This window comes from Lissotriton helveticus, chromosome 3_2, assembly GCF_964261635.1.
Source record: "Lissotriton helveticus chromosome 3_2, aLisHel1.1, whole genome shotgun sequence".
NCBI classification, from domain to species: domain Eukaryota; kingdom Metazoa; phylum Chordata; class Amphibia; order Caudata; family Salamandridae; genus Lissotriton; species Lissotriton helveticus.
Window position 1 is genome coordinate 213,981,879 of NC_136062.1, and position 19,910 is coordinate 214,001,788.

Sequence of the window (19,910 nt, forward strand, 5' to 3'; positions counted from 1 at the left end):
CGAGTCGGTGCCGATACATCTCCTTCTGCCGCAGTGTCATGTTCCCCGGATAAGTCTACGGTCTTGGAGGCGCGAATAGATTTGGTTCCTGAGCTTATTGTCGTCACGCCTGTTCCGCAAGTGGTTGTCTCATCGGGGCCCTTTTCTGACCAGCAAGTGGAGACGCTCCATCGATCCATGGTACGTGAGGCCCGGACTGTGCTGCGGTGCTCTCCTTTCCGTGCTTGGCGGACCTGTTTTTGGACTTGGAACTGTTTGTGGTCTGGGTATTGTTGCATTCCGGCCTCCGCCATGCATCGTCAATTGTTTCTCGGTGGCTAGGACCATGTCGGGCGGCGGCGCTACCTGGTCTACCTGGAACGAGTGAACCTTTTGTATCGGATTGTCTCCCGACTGCATGGTTGTTTAACGTTGCTACTGTTGACAGAAGTGGCCAGGGGTGACCTCGCTTGGGACTTGTAGGGACTTCTTGCTGGTTAACGGTGATTCAAGGACACGTCTAATGGGGCTGTAATTGATTGCATTTTACGTGCTTGCCAATATTTGTACTTTTCTTTGGCTTCTGTTTCTACGATTTCAGTTTGCGGGGGTGGGAGGGACTGGGTAACCGAATCGCCGGCCCTTCTCCTCATCTTTTTCTTCTTTTTCTCTTTCTTTTCTATATTTCGGGTTTCTTATTTAGGTCGACAGGCACGCTGCTGGGGGGGTAGGCCGTAGCCTTTTGCAGGGGTGCAGGGTGGGGGGTTGGGGGATGGGTTTGTCTTCTGCTTCCTTTTTTTGCTTCTATGGCCCTTTGTTCTTTCTTTTTTCGATGTCGCTGTCTTCATGTTCCCATAGGGGTGGGGCTCGCATGCCGTGCTTGGTACGCTACTATTGCATTTCTCCTATCTTTGGTACTCTTCTCCTTTCCCATTCCATCTATGTCCATCATCGGAGTGATAATGTGTTTTAACTGACTGTATTGGGAGCGGGAATGACAACGCGATGTCGTTTTTTTTAATCTAATTTTTGTTATTTAAAATGAACCTTTTCTAATCCTTGTTATTATGTATTATCTCGATACTCCGCTATATCCTGTATGTGGCTTTGTTTTTAATCATCGGATTGATGTGACACTGCTTCCTCAATTTCTGCTCGATTTACATAACGGCCGGCCGCACTGGTTGTAGGCCTGTGTCTGTAACTTCATGCTAATGGAAATAAAGGTTCTTTAAAAAAAAAAAAAGATAGCCATTTGCGATTTCTAAATAGCGATTTTAAGGAATCGCTATTTTGGATTTGCGAATTCGCAATTAAGGAATAATTTCCCATTCATTCATATGGCCCAGGAGGCCCATAGTAATGATTGTGAAGTAATTCTCAAATTGCGAAGTCGCAATTTGAGAATTATTTCAATGGTGCAGGGGTGTCTCAAAGACACCCTGCTGCACCCCTGAAATGTACATGTGTGTGCATATGGTGCACATACATGCCCTATGGGCATGTGTGTGCGTCACATGCCACCTTAAAAAATGTCAAATTGTGCTTTTTTAAAAGAATTCGCAAATTACCATCAACAACAAGTTGGTGGTAATTTGCGATTTCTTAACCAAAATTCGCAAATTGAAATTGCTACATACATAGCATTTAAGGAATCACAAAAATTGCGATTCCTTAAATGCTATGGCAAAATAAGGAATCTCAATATTTTGCGATTCCTTAAATTGCGATTTTTTGATACATTGAAAAACATGCAAAAGGCCGTTTGCGATTTGCAAAGAACGAAATTCTGCGAATTTTGGCCTTTGCGAGTCGCAAAAGGCTTGATACATCTGCCCCAGACTCTGGTAAACATTACATATATCGAGATGAGTCAGGACCCGAAATCGCAGCCTCCATCCTCTATCGAACATCACTTTCTGTGAGCATGGATGCGGACAGATGTGCTCCTGCTGGACCCAAACAGATGGCCCTGACATGGCGAGAAGCAGATTGAAACTGGAGAATAAGGAATGATTTGGGTTTCTGTCACCGAGTTATCTCATGACTGTGAAAATGTACCCCTTTCAGAACTTTATGGGGAGAGGAGACTTGCTGATCAAGAGTAGGGTGCCCACCAGACCACTAAATATTTAGCCTTGGGACCCTGATGAATGTATTTGACTTTGCTGTTCACTAATGAGTTCCCTATCGAGCATCATCTTACCAGCAAAAAATAATTAAAAGGTGCCAGGGGGTAAGGGCACATCTCAATGATAATCTTGCTCCGTGGCTTGCCCACAGGACAAGGCAACCATAATGAAATCATTACAAGCGAATAAAACCATGAAGGTGTTTGTTTTCATGTGATTGCTCTTTCTAGAGCCCATACATTTAGCTAGGAATTTCTCAGAGTTAGCCCATGTGTTGCAGACAGCACATCTCGGAGGCAGGGAGCAGTGTCTGCCTCCCTGTTTTTTTTTAAGCTTTGTTCATTGATTGCTGGAAATATGGGTAGGGGGTGCAGCATCAACCCCATATTAACTGTGGGCCATATGTATCAAAATGTTGTTTTGCGATTCTCAAATTGCGATTTTCAGCGAATCGCAATTTGAGACTCGCAAAATGCTATGTATGTGTGATTTGCTAACAATTTTTCGAATCCCACATATTCCTTATGTGTGAATCGCAAATTGAGATTCGCAAATATGGAATACCTTCCTGTTCATTCCTATTGGCTAGAAGGTCCATAGGAATGAATGAGAAGGCATTCTCAATTTGCGATTAGCAATTAGAGTATCGCAAATTGAGAATGTAATTTCAAGGGTACCAGGGTGTCAAAAGGACACCCTGTTGCACCCCTGAAATATGTATGTGTGCACATGTGGCGCACAAACATGCCCTAAAGGCATGTATGAGTGCCACATGGCACTTTGGAAAATGCAAAAAAGTGCATTTTTCAAAGAAATCGCAAATTACCACCAACTTGAAGTTAGTGGTAATTTGCGATTCCTTACGGCCAAATCACACTTTTTCTGTGCTTCCAAATTGCATTTAAGAAATCGCAATTTGCGATTCCTTAAATGCAATTGCAAAATAGGGAATCACAAATTTTGCTATTCCTTATTTTGCGAGTAGTTTTCTTTCTCATACATTGCACACAGCTAAATTGCAGTCGCAAACGCTGACATTCTGCAAATTTTAGCTTTTGCGATCACAATTTAGCTTGATACATATGCCCAATAGCTTTAGTTCAGAAGGTGAATGAGTATTAAAGATGGCTTTACATTTTGTTCTTCTCTTGTCACATTTGCACAGTGTTCAAAGAAAAAGGTCAAATGTCAGGCTTCTGACAAATTGATGCTTACTATTTTAACATGGAGACTGGTGTTTACTTTTGTTGCTCTGCAAAGTTGAAGGATTTTGTCAAGTGAACTATCTGACAGTCTTGCTGGGTTACATGGAGTATGAAAGGGAGGGTTATAGGATGTCACTTTTTTTCTAACCCACATTTAAGTACCTGTAAATGAACTCTACAAATATTTTAAAATACATTAGCAGTTGAAAAATCACAAATGAAGCACATTTTTTATGTAATGCTGAAGTGTGATGGAAACAAAGATTTTAATAGAAACAAAACAAATCAAGACACTTTACTTGGTGATGTGCCAATGAAAAATATTTACTGAAACCGATTTCCACACTATATAGTTTATCAGTAAATTTTCATGTCAGAGCGAATTATGTGGCCATTCCAATGGAAAATGTAATGTGAATGACAATGTGCTACCACACTATAAACAGTTTTTAATTTCCAAAGTTAGTTTACAATCTGTTGTATTAAAGGCCTCGAGCCTGAAGTGTGTTCGGTAATGAACCGAGGTTAGGCACATTGTGTCAGACAATACTTCTTTAATGTGACACATCATTGTCTGAAGGATACATTAAACGATATGTTGCCATAGAGAAATCTTGCTCCCAGATATTAAGAAAGTTGCTGAAGTTTTGGAAAGTTTCATGAATTCCCCTGGAAAACTACTTCTAAAAACATTATGACAAGAATCCTGTGCAAACGTTAAGCGAGGTGTATATATGTATCATGCTTTATCAAAAGAACACAATAGGTAGTAAATGAAACAAAGTGGACACGATAGCCTAGGCTGGTCATTTGCTTTCGAAGTTACCTTTCAACAAAGGAAGGTCAAATACAATCCTTTGAAGAACAAAAATACTTTCTATCGTGTCCACTTTGTTTCATTTACTACCTATTGTGTTCTTTTGATTAAGCACGATACATATATACACCTCGATTAAGCATGATACATATATACACCTCGCTTAATGTGTGCACAGGATTCTTGTCATAATTACCGAGTGGGCCCTGGCCACTCTCTGAAGAGGTTTTGGGGTCTCCTCTGACCTTGCTGCACCGTCTTCATTATTGTTGTTTTTTACCTAACACACACCGCTACCAGTCAAGGCGCCACAGTTCCTGTACACGTCAAAACGCTCCACAGAACCCGCTTCTTCTAAAAAAATATTTCATATTAACCATTGTAGGTGTGGTTTTGTGTAGTAAAATGCACCACTTGACCCTTTCTTAGGTTTCACCTCAATAACAGTCTTGCAGTGCCTTGTGGCAAAGCTATTGTGATGGCTCTCCCAAAATTAGACCTTGCATTTCATCAAGAGAATACATCCATCTTGTTTCTATCCAAGTGAAAGAAACCTTTCACAGACATGGTAAAATGCAAAAAAGTGTTACCTCTCTTTGTCCTTTTTGTAGAGAAACAAAACGAGCATCATCATTGACAATAGGTCTGTCTAATGGGAAAGTGCCTGTTGTATCACTGATGGATGTGGACACTAAATAAGTCATCATACACCCAATTTGTTACTCATCTTTTCACTTGTGCATCCATTCACCTATCCACTGACTTGTCCTTATATTTACCCACTAAAACAATTGAAAAAAAAACACACACAAACCCAAGACCCTCTCAGCATCAGATGATGCCCGAAACTTCAAGCATTACCAGGTTCAGGAACAGCCCCAAGACCTGGCTTTTCGGAAGACCAGAGCAGCCCAAACTCCTGCACCCCCCACAGCGCCTTGAGACCCTCTCAGGTAAGTAGTGTGCTCTACAAATCCCTGATTGATTGCAGAACATATGCAAGATAGAGTAAAATAATACAAGTAGAAAGAAATTAACATAGCAGTGGTTGTCCATCTTGAAATGGTATTGTAAATATTCTATCATTGTTTCAAAGTTCAAGCATGGTCACCACATTTAGGGGTCGATTAGGATGGCGGACGGAAACGTGTACCGTCCGCCGCGGAAGGTGGCAAGCTACTCCGGACCTGTCCGCGGAAAATCCGCAACAGCAATTAGGATAAAACATACAAAAAACGCCGACCGCGGCGTACGGAGCACTCCAATCCCCGTCCGCGGCGGTCGGAGTACACCTGAGTCCGCGGCAGGCGGACGGAACAGTAAAAACACCGACCGCCGCGTACGCACATGACCGCGAATACATCCACCACCCCCGCTATACCTGCGCAATGTCCGTGTCCGCAATTAGGATAACTCCGCAAGTACCCCGGTAGTCACCGCCATCCACGTCCGCAGCGGAACCAATGCACCGAGAATCCGTGCACCACAGCGGAACGACAACACAAACAACATCCCTACTGTCAAACCAATGCCATACATTGGCACGGAAGTTTATCACCAAACACACGAAAAAAAACGCCCACCCACCGAAAATATCCAAACCAATCACAACACACAATGATCCACCGCCAAGCACCACACAATCCACACCTGCCAACACTCCCACCTAGCACCTGACTGCCAATAACCATTCAGACACGGTCTAGACACACACCATAAAAGAACTCCCACCCACTCCACAACTCCTCTGCATCACAGCATAGCTGCTAGCAGGACACACCACTGAACTGAGCCCAAAGAGAAATAGCATTCACACAACCCACACCCAAACACACCCACCACACAAACACCCACCACACCATTCTTACACACCACACACCTGCACCACCCCATCCACGCAAACCCACACCCCGAGCACCACACACCATGGCACCAAAAAAAACCCCCAAATTCACTGACACCGAGTTGAAGGTTATGGTCGATGAGATCATCCGTGTGGAACCCCACTTATTCGGGGCCCTAGTGCAGCAGACCAGCATAGCCAGGAGAAACAGCATGTGGGACCGGATAGTCACCAGGGTGAATGCCTCCGGGAGCGTCCCGAGGACGAAGCAGGACATCCAGAGGCGGTGGCACGATCTAAAGACCCGAGTCAAAGCCATACGAGCCAAGAACTATCTCCGGGCTAATCATACAGGCGGTGGAACCCCTCCGGAGCCCTTACCCTACACCGAGTGGGAGGAGAAGGTGATGACCATCATCCACCCTGAGAGCCTTGATGGACTTCCTGAGGGAGAAGAGGCTGGTAAGTACAAACCAAGCACCACGAGCACTACTACATGGTGTGCCTCACACAACTGTGAAGACACATCTCCCAGAGCCCAACCCATGCATGCAGTCCACATACTCACCAACGTCGAAATCACTCCAACAGGCCCCCATGTCCATAGGGATGGCGGTGGCGGTGGGTGGTGGGTGTGAGGGGATGGAACCACAACTCCCAACAGGCCCCCATGTCCATAGGGATGGCGGTGGCGGTGGTGGTGGGTGGTGGTGGGTGTGAGGGGATGGAACTACAACTCCCAACAGGCCCCCATGTCCATAGGGATGGCGGTGGCGGTGGTGGTGGGTGTGAGGGGATGGAACCACAACTCCCAACAGGCCCCCATGTCCATAGGGATGGCGGTGGCGGTGGTGGTGGGTGTGAGGGGATGGAACCACAACTCCCAACAGGCCCCCATGTCCATAGGGATGGCGGTGGCGGTGGTGGTGGGTGGTGGTGGGTGTGAGGGGATGGAACTACAACTCCCAACAGGCCCCCATGTCCATAGGGATGGCGGTGGCGGTGGTGGTGGGTGTGAGGGGATGGAACCACAACTCCCAACAGGCCCCCATGTCCATAGGGATGGCGGTGGCGGTGGTGGTGGGTGGTGGTGGGTGTGAGGGGATGGAACCACAACTCCCAACAGGCCCCCATGTCCATAGGGATGGCGGTGGTGGTGGGTGTGAGGGGATGTAACCACAACTCCCAACAGGCCCCCATGTCCATAGGGATGGCGGTGGTGGTGGGTGGGGTGAGTACCAGTGCAGACAGAATCGGCCAAAAAAGTGAAAACAACCTGTCAAGTCCACATTACTCATCATCACATTTTGGTTTTGCAGGTCATCCTCATCTGACAGCTGGAAGCAACACCCGCCCTCCAGACTCGCCAATCACAGACGTCTCAGGGGACGATTGGCCAGCCACCTCCGGGGCAGAGGATGATCCCGGCACAAGCAGCCAGCCAGGGCCATCTGGCTCCCAGGTCACCCCTGCACCAACAACTACGGCCTCTGCCATTGTGACAACACCGGCCACTGTGACCTGCACAGCCACCACCAGCACCACCTCCACCACCACCACCACTGCTACCACCACTCCTGCCACCCTGCCCAACCCAACGGCCAACGCCGTGCCAGCGCCATCCCAGCCACGCAGGGAGAGTGTGAGGCAAGGCAGAGATGCAAGGCCAGATCCGGCAGGCAGGAGCATACGTCAAAGAACACGGGAGGATACCAACACACCCAATCCAGTGCAACAGTCATTGGAGGCACTGGGCAGGGTGGAGGTGAGCTACCAACGTGGTCAGGCACAGGCAGACCGGGCCCACCAGGACTTTGTAGATAACACTGCAATGTTGGGGGCCATTGAGAGGCGGCTTGGCCAACTAGTGGACATCTTCACCAGGACAATCAGGCCACAAACACCGCCACCGCCACCGCCACCGCCACCGCCACCGCCACCTGCGGCGGATGTGGTACCCGATGCCCCTGCGCAACCAGCTGACACCGTACCGGCAGTAAGACGGAGGGGCCGACCGAGGCTGGAAGTGGGCGACAGCAGTGTGGAAGCACCTGCCACACGCTCCAAGAGGAACAGAAAATGACTGTCCCAGTACCTGCGCATGCCATTCACCCTGCCAACTATCCGGTCCCACCTGCCACAGGCCTGCTGTACTAGGCAGACACCACCCTATGTGGTGTCCGCACGGACATTTCATCTGCCATAACCTTCAACTCTCACTCCCCCACCCCTTCACTCATTTGTAAATATGCACCTACACCCATGCACATTTTGTAAATAAAAGCCACTTACTCACTCAATCATGTGTTGTCTCCATGTTTATTCACATGAATGCATCAGAAACAGATGTTACTAGGTACAGGTATCCAACTGGTACAGAATCATGGCGCAGCGGGAGTGACCTAGGGAAAATAGAAACCGCAAAGACACGTCAGGAAACAAGATCACACACATCAGAACACACTGCAGTGCAACATTTAACTACCCACACGCATCACAACAGTAATGGATGAGACGACACACATCATGGAGACGTGCATTGGCCACAATTTAGCACACACACACACATGCATGCATCACATAGCAGAACACAGAGATGAAGCACACCACTATGCCACAACACCAGCACACATTCACAGGGCATACCCAAGCAGCACAAGAGGAGCACACTCACAATCAAGGGAAGTAGCGATCAATGATCTGGCGCCTCTGGTCCACACCTTCCTCCTCACCACTATCCTCATCAGTTGACATGGCTGGGTCGGGAGGGCGAGGAACTTGCAGTTCATCAGGGTCCAAGAGCAGTTCAATGTTATAGCGCACAGCCAGGTTGTGAAGCATGCAGCACGCTATCACGATCTTGCATACTTTGCCTGGTGAGTAAGGCAGGGCCCCTCCAGTCTTATCCAGGCACCGAAACCTTGACTTGAGCAGGCCAAATGTCCGTTCTACCACTCGACGTGTCCTACCATGGGCATCATTGTATCTCATTTCTCCTGGTGTAGTGGGATTGCGTAAGGGACTGAGCAGCCAAGGCCTGTTTGGGTAAGCCGAGTCGCCTGTGTTGGTGGAAGAGAGAGAGAGAAACATCACAACCTGCATTGTGGGGCACACCATGCCACACAGATATCACTCCTGTCACCACAGCATACTCACCAACAAGCCACGCTTGTGCTGGACGAAGATTAGCCATCAGTTGGGGGACCATGCTGCTCCGCATGATGTGGGCGTCATGTGCAGAGCCAGGGAATCTTGCACACACATGTGAGATGATGTTGTCGGCCTGGCACACCACCTGCACGTTCAGGGAATGGAAGTGTTTCCGATTCCTATACACCTGCTCACGTGCCCGTGGTGCAATGATCGCGATATGCGTGCCATCAATGGAACCCACAACGTGTGGTATACGACCCAGGGCATAGAAGCCAGCTTTGACCGCTGGCAAGTCCGCCGCCTCAGGGAAATGTATATAGTCATGCTTGTACAGCATCATGGCTGTCAGTACATCCCGGAGTACCGTGCTGAACATGGCCTGTGACATTCCCCCGGCATCTCCAACTGTGTACTGGAATGTGCCTGTTGCGAAGAAATGGAGTGCCGCCATCACCTTTTGCGTGGGTGTCATGGAACCTGGATAGGTTCTTCGCGGCTGCAGATGAGGAGACAATAGGGTCACAAGTTGCAACAATCGACGGCGATCCAGCCTGAATTTCCGGATCACCTCCTCGTCCACCATATCCTCCAGCACAGTGTATGGGCGAAGGACATTTGGAGCCCTCCTGTGTGGGAGTAGATGGAATGGAAGTCAATTAACATACAACGCACGTGTGTGCACCTCAATCACATGTCAACGCCCTCTACCAACATGTAGTATCCAGTGTATGCTTGTCATATGTGTGACTCCTCTGATTGTCAGGACAACATGGACCGACGTAGCTACAATGTGCATCCACTAGCAACATGATGTTTAGCAACATGTGCAATGCACAGTGTCTCACCTCAACATCACTGCCAACCAGACATGTGACATGACCCACATGTGTAGGCCCAACATCACATGCACACATGCAAGTACATGCACACATACTAAATTAAACACCCCCCCACCCCCCCATATCATGATGCCCCAATGGCAACACCAGGAATGGTGGGCATACGGACATCACATGCATGGGGACACAATAGGCAACACACATGTACAGTACACAACAGAACCCCCACCATAGTCATCATCTGACACATACCACTCACTCACAACTGATTCACAGGTGCCCATTCATACGGGATCTACTGTGTACATGTGAGGTACGACTGAATTGTGTAGGGTACTACCCGATGTGGACATGCACACGTGATGGACACTTGTGGCTCACCGATGGCCATGGTATGGACACACATGGGATGGAGCATGACATGTGTAGCCACGCAATCACGCACACAACCGTGAGCAGGCAGCTGCAGACAATGGTACAAGGTGCATCATCGGCTAAGATGCTAACATTGATCACGCCATGGCGGTGCACTGCATCCGCTGTTTACGTCTGGGCATACGCGGGCCGCCTTCGACATTCACACTGTCTGCACGTGCACAGACCGTCACGCCCACACACCGGCAAGTGCATGTGTAAGGTTCCGGGACGGATGGTCGATTTGCAACAATGTTGTATCACTGGCGCCTCCATGGCGGTGCACGTACACAGCGGGGGAGGTGCAGGCCTATACACCCTGTAGATGTACTCAATGGACATGCCAGTTCATGACCCCCCTTACAGTCACCTTGCATCATCCACCGTACACCGGCCGGAGCGGCCGGCCCATGAACAACCGCCGTGCCAGGCCCTGCCCAGGACCGCCGTGCCGGCCATGGCAACAACCGCCATTGCACGGACCGCCAGGGAACGGCGGTAGTGGAAGGGCCGTGCAATGGCGGTTGTTGCCATGGCCGGCACGGCGGTCCTGGGCAGGGCCTGGCACGGCGGTAGTGGAAGGGCCGTGCAATGGCGGTTGTTGCCATGGCCGGCACGGCGGTCCTGGGCAGGGCCTGGCACGGCGGTAGTGGAAGGGCCGTGCAATGGCGGTTGTTGCCATGGCCGGCACGGCGGTCCTGGGCAGGGCCTGGCACGGCGGTAGTGGAAGGGCCGTGCAATGGCGGTTGTTGCCATGGCCGGCACGGCGGTCCTGGGCAGGGCCTGGCACGGCGGTTGTTCATGGGCCGGCCGCTCCGGCCGGTGTACGGTGGATGATGCAAGGTGACTGTAAGGGGGGTCATGAACTGGCATGTCCATTGAGTACATCTACAGGGTGTATAGGCCTGCACCTCCCCCGCTGTGTACGTGCACCGCCATGGAGGCGCCAGTGATACAACATTGTTGCAACTGAAGCTTCCTTCCGTGAGGCTTGCACGTGCGGTTGCCGATGTGTGCCCGTGACGGTCCCTGCACATGCAGCCAATGGGAAGAGGGACGCTGGCCGCATACGGCCAATCGCAAGTAGAGGAAGCTGTGCACCGCAACAACAGGGCCAGTCATTGGGCCATTTCACGATCACGCTTCCAGGGCTGACCAATTGCTGGCGACGTATGCCACTGACACGTGCTGAGGGCCCTATATATGTGTGTTGGCCAAAATGAAACTTTCTACCCTGGGGACCATTGCTGCCTGTGACCATCACCTCGACCTGCTGCTGCTGCTGAGCTGACCACCGACTGCTGCCTGTGACCATCACCTCGACCTGCTGCTGCTGCTGAGCTGACCACCGACTGCTGCCTGTGACCATCACCTCGACCTGCTGCTGCTGCTGAGCTGACCACCGACTGCTGCCTGTGACCATCACCTCGACCTGCTGCTGCTGCTGAGCTGACCACCGACTGCTGCCAGTGACCATCACCTCGACCTGCTGCTGCTGCTGAGCTGACCACCGACTGCTGCCTGTGACCATCACCTCGACCTGCTGCTGCTGCTGAGCTGACCACCGACTGCTGCTCTAGTGCCATACTCCGTGATCTTGCCATGTCGTCAGGCAAAGAGATCCGGTCTCGACCCTTCACCGCCGCGGAGCTTGATGTCCTCGTGGACGGTGTACTCCGCAACTATGGACGCCTCTACGGCGCACCGGGACGGGTGGTAAGTGCAGTGTGGGACATGTTGGTGTGCATGAGGGGGCCAAATGATCAGGCCTATTTCTATCTTAGCTGTGTAGTGTGGGCTAGACATATGTTCCTGATTGTGCATGGCTGCTGACAGTAACGTCTTGCCCCTATGTGTGTGACAGGCCACCTGTCCACTGACTTACACCCTTTTGTCTCCCATCATGGTAGGTCAAGCTGCACCTTCGCAAGGACCTGTGGAGGAGCATAGCAAGGGAAGTACGGGCATTGGGGGTGTGCAACAGACGACATACACACTGCCACAAACGCTGGGACGACATTTCCAGGCTGAGCAAGAATGTAGCGGAAGTAACACTGGGCCTGATTCCAAGGACGCCCCGTCTGGCCCGACGCTCCATGACCCCTCTCATGCAACGTATCATTGCAGTGACGCATCCTGAACTGGCCGAACGTCTGAGTGCCGATCGACAGCAAACTAGCGGTGAGCATACTGTCTGTGTAGGAAACCTGTGAGTGCTATGCATGTATTGGTGCACAGACACACTATTGAGTTCCGTGTTGCGTATGTATGCCTGTGATGCCTTTTTGGTCCCATTGGGCGGTACTCATTTGACATCCAGGTCCGCCATGTTGACACGCCACTTGCTTAGTAGTTGAGTGTAAAAGCACATCCCCTAGTGGTCCATGGCCCCATGGCAGAAAATGTGAGGATGACTGGTAGGGGTGGGCCATGTGCAGGATGAGGGCTCCTAAACCTTTGTCTGCTATGTGATTTGGCTATCCTGTTCCTTCTGTACGTGAGTGTGCCCATGACTCACACATCTTTTCTGTGCATTTCAGCTTTGACAGAGGACACTCAGCCACAGACGGTGGAGAGTAGCCGAGGAAATGAGTCCGGCTCAGACTTCGCACACACGCAGACTGACACGGAGGAGGCCAGCGCCGGAGAGGGGGACAGGACCGTCCCTGAGGACTCGCATGTGGAGACGCCATCGTCCTCCTCGTCGGACACTCTGGGTGAGCCTGCACTGTTGTCACAGACTGGGAGTGGGCACTCACCACCTTCTGTCGTAAGACAGCACACAGGGCCCACACTTCCGCCAACTGCACCATGTACTGTTCGTGGCCGGAGGAGTAGGGGGAGCAGAGTGGCGTTCGGTGCAGGCACCGCTGCCCCTGCCACGGTGAGCCAAAATGCACTGTGTGCTGAGGCCGTTGATCTGCTCAGACAGCTGTGTGTGGGGCAGACCAATATGACAAATGCTTTCCAGGACCATGATAGGAAGTTGGGGCAGGTGGTGGCATTCATGGAAGGGATGCATGGCGATCTTGCAGGTCTACACAGGACAGTGCAGTCATTGGCAAGCAGTGTGTCGTCTGCAATAGTACAGTCGAACGAACAGGGTGCTACTTGTGTTTCACCATCTACACCGCTGGATGTCTCAGGGGGTAGTGATTATTCTGAGCAGGACTCAAATACAGCTTATTGCACTAGAAGCAGCGCCAGACAGCACGTCAGGGCACGCAGGGCACAGACCCCATCCCCTAGATCAGCTAAATCTGTTCACGTAGACGACGTCAGATGCACTGGAGTACACACACAGGATCCACAAGTGTTGTTGGGGGACATGCCTTCCGGAGCTACACAGCCATTCAACACGAAAGGTACTCCCAAGGCAAGGGATAGTCACATGTCCATGGACTGTTCCTTGGACAAGGCCAGTCAGAAGACAAAGGCACCTACTAAGAGCAGGGAGACTCCCAAGAGCAGGCCCACAGCAGAGGTAAGGGACACTCCCAAGGACAGTGAGAAGACTAAGGCACCTACTAAGAGCAGGGAGACTCCCAAGAGCAGGCCCACAGCAGAGGTAAGGGACACTCCCAAGGACAGTGAGAAGACTAAGGCACCTACTAAGAGCAGGGAGACTCCCAAGAGCAGGCCCACAGCAGAGGTAAGGGACACTCCCAAGGACAGTGAGAAGACTAAGGCACCTACTAAGAGCAGGGAGACTCCCAAGAGCAGGCCCACAGCAGAGGTAAGGGACTCTCCCAAGGACAGTGAGAAGACTAAGGCACCTACTAAGAGCAGGGAGACTCCCAAGAGCAGGCCCACAGCAGAGGTAAGGGACTCTCCCAAGGACAGTGAGAAGACTAAGGCACCTACTAAGAGCAGGGAGACTCCCAAGAGCAGGCCCACAGCAGAGGTAAGGGACACTCCCAAGGACAGTGAGAAGACTAAGGCACCTACTAAGAGCAGGGAGACTCCCAAGAGCAGGCCCACAGCAGAGGTAAGGGACTCTCCCAAGGACAGGGACACACACAGACAGCAGGTGTCTGCTGGAGACAGGTGCACCACAGACGACAAGTCTGCTGGCAGGAACAGGGCGGCGAGCAGGGCACAGGCTACATCCAGAGACAACACTCCACCTAAGGATAAGGCACATCCTACGGACAAGGCATCTGGCATGGACAATGGCGCTATCAAGGACAGGCATACTTCACCCCTGGCTGCACTGAGGCTGATGTTTTCTACTAAACGTAACACTGATGTCTCCGCGGCGGAGTCCCCCCATACCTCCACTCCCATCCAGGCCAGTCAGAAGCAGAGGAGGGTGTCCCCTGTTGTTGCATCCCCCATTACACATCATTCCGAGTCCAGGCGGCAGGCACAGAGCAAACGACAAGCAGGCTCCAGCACGTCCCCCGAAACCAGATCCCCCGCAGCAGTTGCTCCACCTATGCTGGGTGGTGATTCTTTGGAGTCCCCACCACTTGGCAGTCCTGTCCTGTCCAGGGTGCACTCACACCACCCTAAGAAACGCAGACACACACCATTGACACCTGCCAACCCCGATTTGGCTCTAGGTGAGCTATCCCCAGCTCCCAGGCCCACCCTGCCTCCTGGCCCATACAGCCCTGTGGCTCATCATTTCAGTTGTCCCAGTGGCGCTGGTGCAGTTGACTCTCGTGTATCAGATGGTGGCACAGTGTCAGTTGTGCCCTCTCCTGTTGCAGATCCTGGCAGGGTATGTGGGTCTATGGCTCACGTGTCAGTTAGGAGATCTGTGGCTGTGTTGCACACTCCTGTTTCTGGTGCTGGCAGTCTGTCTGGGTCAGTGGCTCACGTGTCAGTGACTACATCTGTGGCTGTGTCTCACACTCCTGTTGCTGGTGCTGCCAGTGTGTCTGGGTCCGTGGCCCATGTGTGTGTCACTCGGGCTGTGGCTGTGTCTCACACTCCTGTTGCTGGTGCTGCCAGTGTGTCTGGGTCCGTGGCCCATGTGTGTGTCACTCGGGCTGTGGCTGTGTCTCATACTCCTGTTGCTGGTGCTGCCAGTGTGTCTGGGTCCGTGGCCCATGTGTGTGTCACTCGGGCTGTGGCTGTATCTCACACTCCTGTTGCTGGTGCTGCCAGTGTGTCTGGGTCCGTGGCCCATGTGTGTGTCACTCGGGCTGTGTCTGTGTCTCACACTCCTGTTGCTGGTGCTGCCAGTGTGTCCGAGGCAGGTAGTTCACGCAGTCCCCCTGATTCTGTGATGTGAGGTGCTGTACACTTCACTCAAATGTTAGTTCACATGGTGTGTCCATTGAGAACTGCGTGGCACTCTTGTGGTCCCTGTGACGGTTTGGTAGGGACACGTAGTTGTGCTGCCTCTGATGTACCTGTTCTGTACTGCACATTGCCCTGTTGATGCTCTGATACTGCATTCTGCCCTCTCGTTTACTGCCTCTGATGTACCTGTTCTGTACTGCACATTGCCCTGTTGATGCTCTGATACTGCATTCTGCCCTCTCGTTTACTGCCTCTGATGTACCTGTTCTGTACTGCACATTGCCCTGTTGATGCTCTGATACTGCATTCTGCCCCTCTCATGTGCTGCCTCTGATGGACCTGTTCAGTGCAATGGACTGTTGATGCACTTAGCCCCTCTCATGTGTGCCTCTGATGGACCTGTTCAGTGCAATGGACTGTTGATGCACTTAGCCCCTCTCATGTGTGCCTCTGATGGACCTGTTCTGTGCAATGGACTGTTGATGCACTTAGCCCCTCTCATGTGCTGCCTGTGATGGACCTGTTCTGTGCAATGGACTGTTGATGCACTTAGCCCCTCTCATGTGCTGCCTGTGATGGACCTGTTCTGTGCAATGGACTGTTGATGCACTTAGCCCCTCTCATGTGCTGCCTCTGGACCTGTTCTGTGCAATGGACTGTTGATGCACTTAGCCCCTCTCATGTGCTGCCTGTGATGGACCTGTTCTGTGCAATGGACTGTTGATGCACTTAGCCCCTCTCATGTGCTGCCTGTGATGGACCTGTTCTGTGCAATAGACTGTTGATGCACTTAGCCCCTCTCATGTGCTGCCTGTGATGGACCTGTTCTGTGCAATGGACTGTTGATGCACTTAGCCCCTCTCATGTGCTGCCTGTGATGGACCTGTTCTGTGCAATGGACTGTTGATGCACTTAGCCCCTCTCATGTGCTGCCTGTGATGGACCTGTTCTGTGCAATGGACTGTTGATGCACTTAGCCCCTCTCATGTGCTGCCAATGATGTACCTGCTCTGTACAGCACAATGCCCTGTTGATGCTCTGATACTGCATTCTGCCCTTTCGTTGACTGCCAATGATGTACCTGCTCTGTACTGCACAATGCCCTGTTGATGCTCTGATACTGTATTCTGCCCTCTCGTTGACTGCCTCTGATGTAGCTGCTCTGTACTGCACAATGCCCTGTTGATGCTCTGATACTGCATTCTGCCCTCTCGTTGACTGCCTCTGATGTAGCTGCTCTGTACTGCACAATGCCCTGTTGATGCTCTGATACTGCATTCTGCCCTCTCGTTGACTGCCAATGATGTACCTGCTCTGTACTGCACAATGCCCTGTTGATGCTCTGATACTGTATTCTGCCCTCTCGTTGACTGCCTCTGATGTAGCTGCTCTGTACTGCACAATGCCCTGTTGATGCTCTGATACTGCATTCTGCCCTCTCGTTGACTGCCTCTGATGTAGCTGCTCTGTACTGCACAATGCCCTGTTGATGCTCTGATACTGCATTCTGCCCTCTCGTTGACTGCCTCTGATGTAGCTGCTCTGTACTGCACAATGCCCTGTTGATGCTCTGATACTGCATTCTGCCCTCTCGTTGACTGCCAATGATGTAGCTGCTCTGTACTGCACAATGCCCTGTTGATGCTCTGATACTGCATTCTGCCCTCTCGTTGACTGCCTCTGATGTAGCTGCTCTGTATGCACAATGCCCTGTTGATGCTCTGATACTGCATTCTGCCCTCTCGTTGACTGCCTCTGATGTAGCTGCTCTGTACTGCACAATGCCCTGTTGATGCTCTGATACTGCATTCTGCCCTCTCGTTGACTGCCAATGATGTACCTGCTCTGTACTGCACAATGCCCTGTTGATGCTCTGATACTGCATTCTGCCCTCTCGTTGACTGCCAATGATGTAGCTGCTGTGGTGCCCACTTTGCCCATGCTCACGCATACACTGTGATTTTACCCCTATTTTGTACAATAAAGGTTGTCTATCAAATCTCGTGGTCTGTCGTTGTCATTCCTGCTTGCGTACTACTAATGTGTATTTGTATATGCTTCTCATCAGTGGTTTCGGTAACATGACACTCCCCCTCCCTACGTCACGTCCCTTACTGGTATTCCCCTGCAGACAGCCAATGGTTTGTGCCTTACCTGCGTCGTCGTCCGTGGTGGGCCATGACTAGGACGTGGTGGATCGCGAAGAGCATCGGGAAAGCGTGTAGCGCTGGGTCCATGGTGTTGGTCAGCTTGCGGTGGGTATCTCTGCTATGTCACCTGTCTTCGCAGTGGGGATTCCGCCGTGTTCAGACAGGTTGTTTTTCCGCTGCGGTTTTATGTGTATTTTCCGCCATCTTGATTTGGAGGACGGTCTTCGACGTCAGTCCGTACGGCGTGGCCTCCGGATGTGTTCCGTCCGCCACGCTCTCGTGTGTAGTTCGGCGGCGGAGCGTGCTTTCCCGTCGCGGACGGGAATTTGACACGTTTTCCTATCCTGATATGGCGGACGGAGTATCCGCGGCAGGCGGACACGGAAAAGGCTTTTTCCGCCTACTACAGGGCCGCGGTGGCTCTTCCGTCCGCCATCCTAATGAGCCCCTTAGTACCAACGTGTTGGCCAGCTTGTAATGGTAAAACCATGATACATCATGGATAGCTTTCCATAATGGTCATCTGGTTTACAGAATGTGACCACGTGGAAGTGTAACACTGCAGATGAAATGTGGAGTAGGCAAGCAAACTGTTAGCACTGCTGGAGAGCTAGCTATAGCATCCTCCTAAGAAATAACTATTAGAAAAAAGAAGAGAAGTAAAGAAATGAAAGGGGCACTATGAAAGGAGAAAATTCAAGACAAAAGCACTGGTTTACCAGCCCTGATACTGAAATGCTCTCATTTGCAGGTGGCAAAAGAGCCAAAGGCTGATGCAGACTGCACCATTCACCTATGCAGTTCACTGTCATGGTTGGAAGTAGAGTGTAAATGCCACTGAGGCAGACCAATGGCAGTAAACCCGTAGAGTAGACCCATATACCTTCAATGTACCTATGTGGATGTACATTTATTTATGAGTGCATATATTATTAATATTTTTTACAAGTTCCTGGCAGACATCTAAGGAGAGATTCTAGCAAGAATTATTGCAGTGTAAATCGTCTCCCCCTATGATTTATCAGAGGTGGTAACCAACACCAAAACAATTCCCTACAAAGGTAATTTGAAATTTCATGTAAAAAATACCTATCTGTTGCCTTTGATACAGAGGAATAACAATCCACCCTTAAATGCCTATTTATATTAATAGGTCTTTACATTATCAATATGTCAAGACTAATGTGTTTATCATAATTTTTCATACTAAAGCAACCAGACCTATCGCAACAGAAATATTAGTTTCCTTGTGAACCAATCAGGACTGAAGCTCTACACTATGGCTTATCACCATAACCATCAACAGCATACTGTCCTTAGCATAGACTTTCTGTTAGAAATGGGGGTCTCGAGTTGGGAACGGTTTGCACCTAAGTCCAAATAGGGACCCTACTTCCTAGTCAGGGTAAGGGGGATACACTTAACTCCTGCTCACCCACTTGGTAGCCTGGCACGAGCAGACAGGCTTATCTCAGAGGCAGTGTGTAAAGCATTTGTGCACACATACAGTAATACAGTGAAAACACTACAAATGGACACCACACCAGTTTAGAAAAATAAGTAATCTTTATCTAAGCCAAACAAGACCAAAATGACAAAACTTCACAATACAGTAAATACAATATGACTTTCAAAAGATAGAAATAGTTCTGTCTATAGCCAACTATGGATGCAACAATTTCAACACAAAGTACCTTGGATGCGTCACAGTAACAAATAAAAACAGCCACAGGGAAGGTGATGCATCGTTTCCTTAAGCCCAGGGAAGATGATGCATCGGTTCCTTACTCCAGGGGAGGTAATGCGTTGATTCCCTACTGCCACACATGGGAGTCGATGCATTGGCTCCTTACTGAAGGGGAGGTAATGCATCAGTTTCTTACTGTGCGGGGAGGTCATGCATCGGTTTCTTACTGTGGCCCGGTGTTCTTGTAGACTTGGCACCCTAGTGCGATGTGTTGGCCCCCGGGAGGAGAGGCATCGCTTTGCGAGGCTTTGCATTGCCCGGCGTCAGTGCTGGGGGTTGCACAGCGAGGCTTTGCATCTCCTGGCGGGACTTGGTTTGACTTTGCATCGCCCGGCTTTGGTTCCAAGAGGCTTTGCATGGTTTTGCGATGCTTTGCCC

The 19,910-nt window shown here is 50.7% G+C and overlaps 1 protein-coding gene and 1 long non-coding RNA gene across 2 annotated transcripts in view; both read right to left on the bottom strand.

Annotated features, from left to right (window-relative positions):
• Nucleotides 1-19,910, bottom strand: part of LOC144826582 (cholesterol side-chain cleavage enzyme, mitochondrial-like) — a 204,445-nt gene that overhangs the window by 136,556 nt on the left and 47,979 nt on the right. The gene's annotated exons all lie outside the window — the stretch shown is intronic.
• Nucleotides 7,230-9,412, bottom strand: LOC144826584 (uncharacterized). Its single transcript, XR_013609863.1, has 3 exons — nt 9,133-9,412; nt 8,651-9,035; nt 7,230-8,378 (listed from the first exon to the last, which is right to left on the bottom strand). It is a non-coding gene; the product is annotated as an uncharacterized LOC144826584 (long non-coding RNA).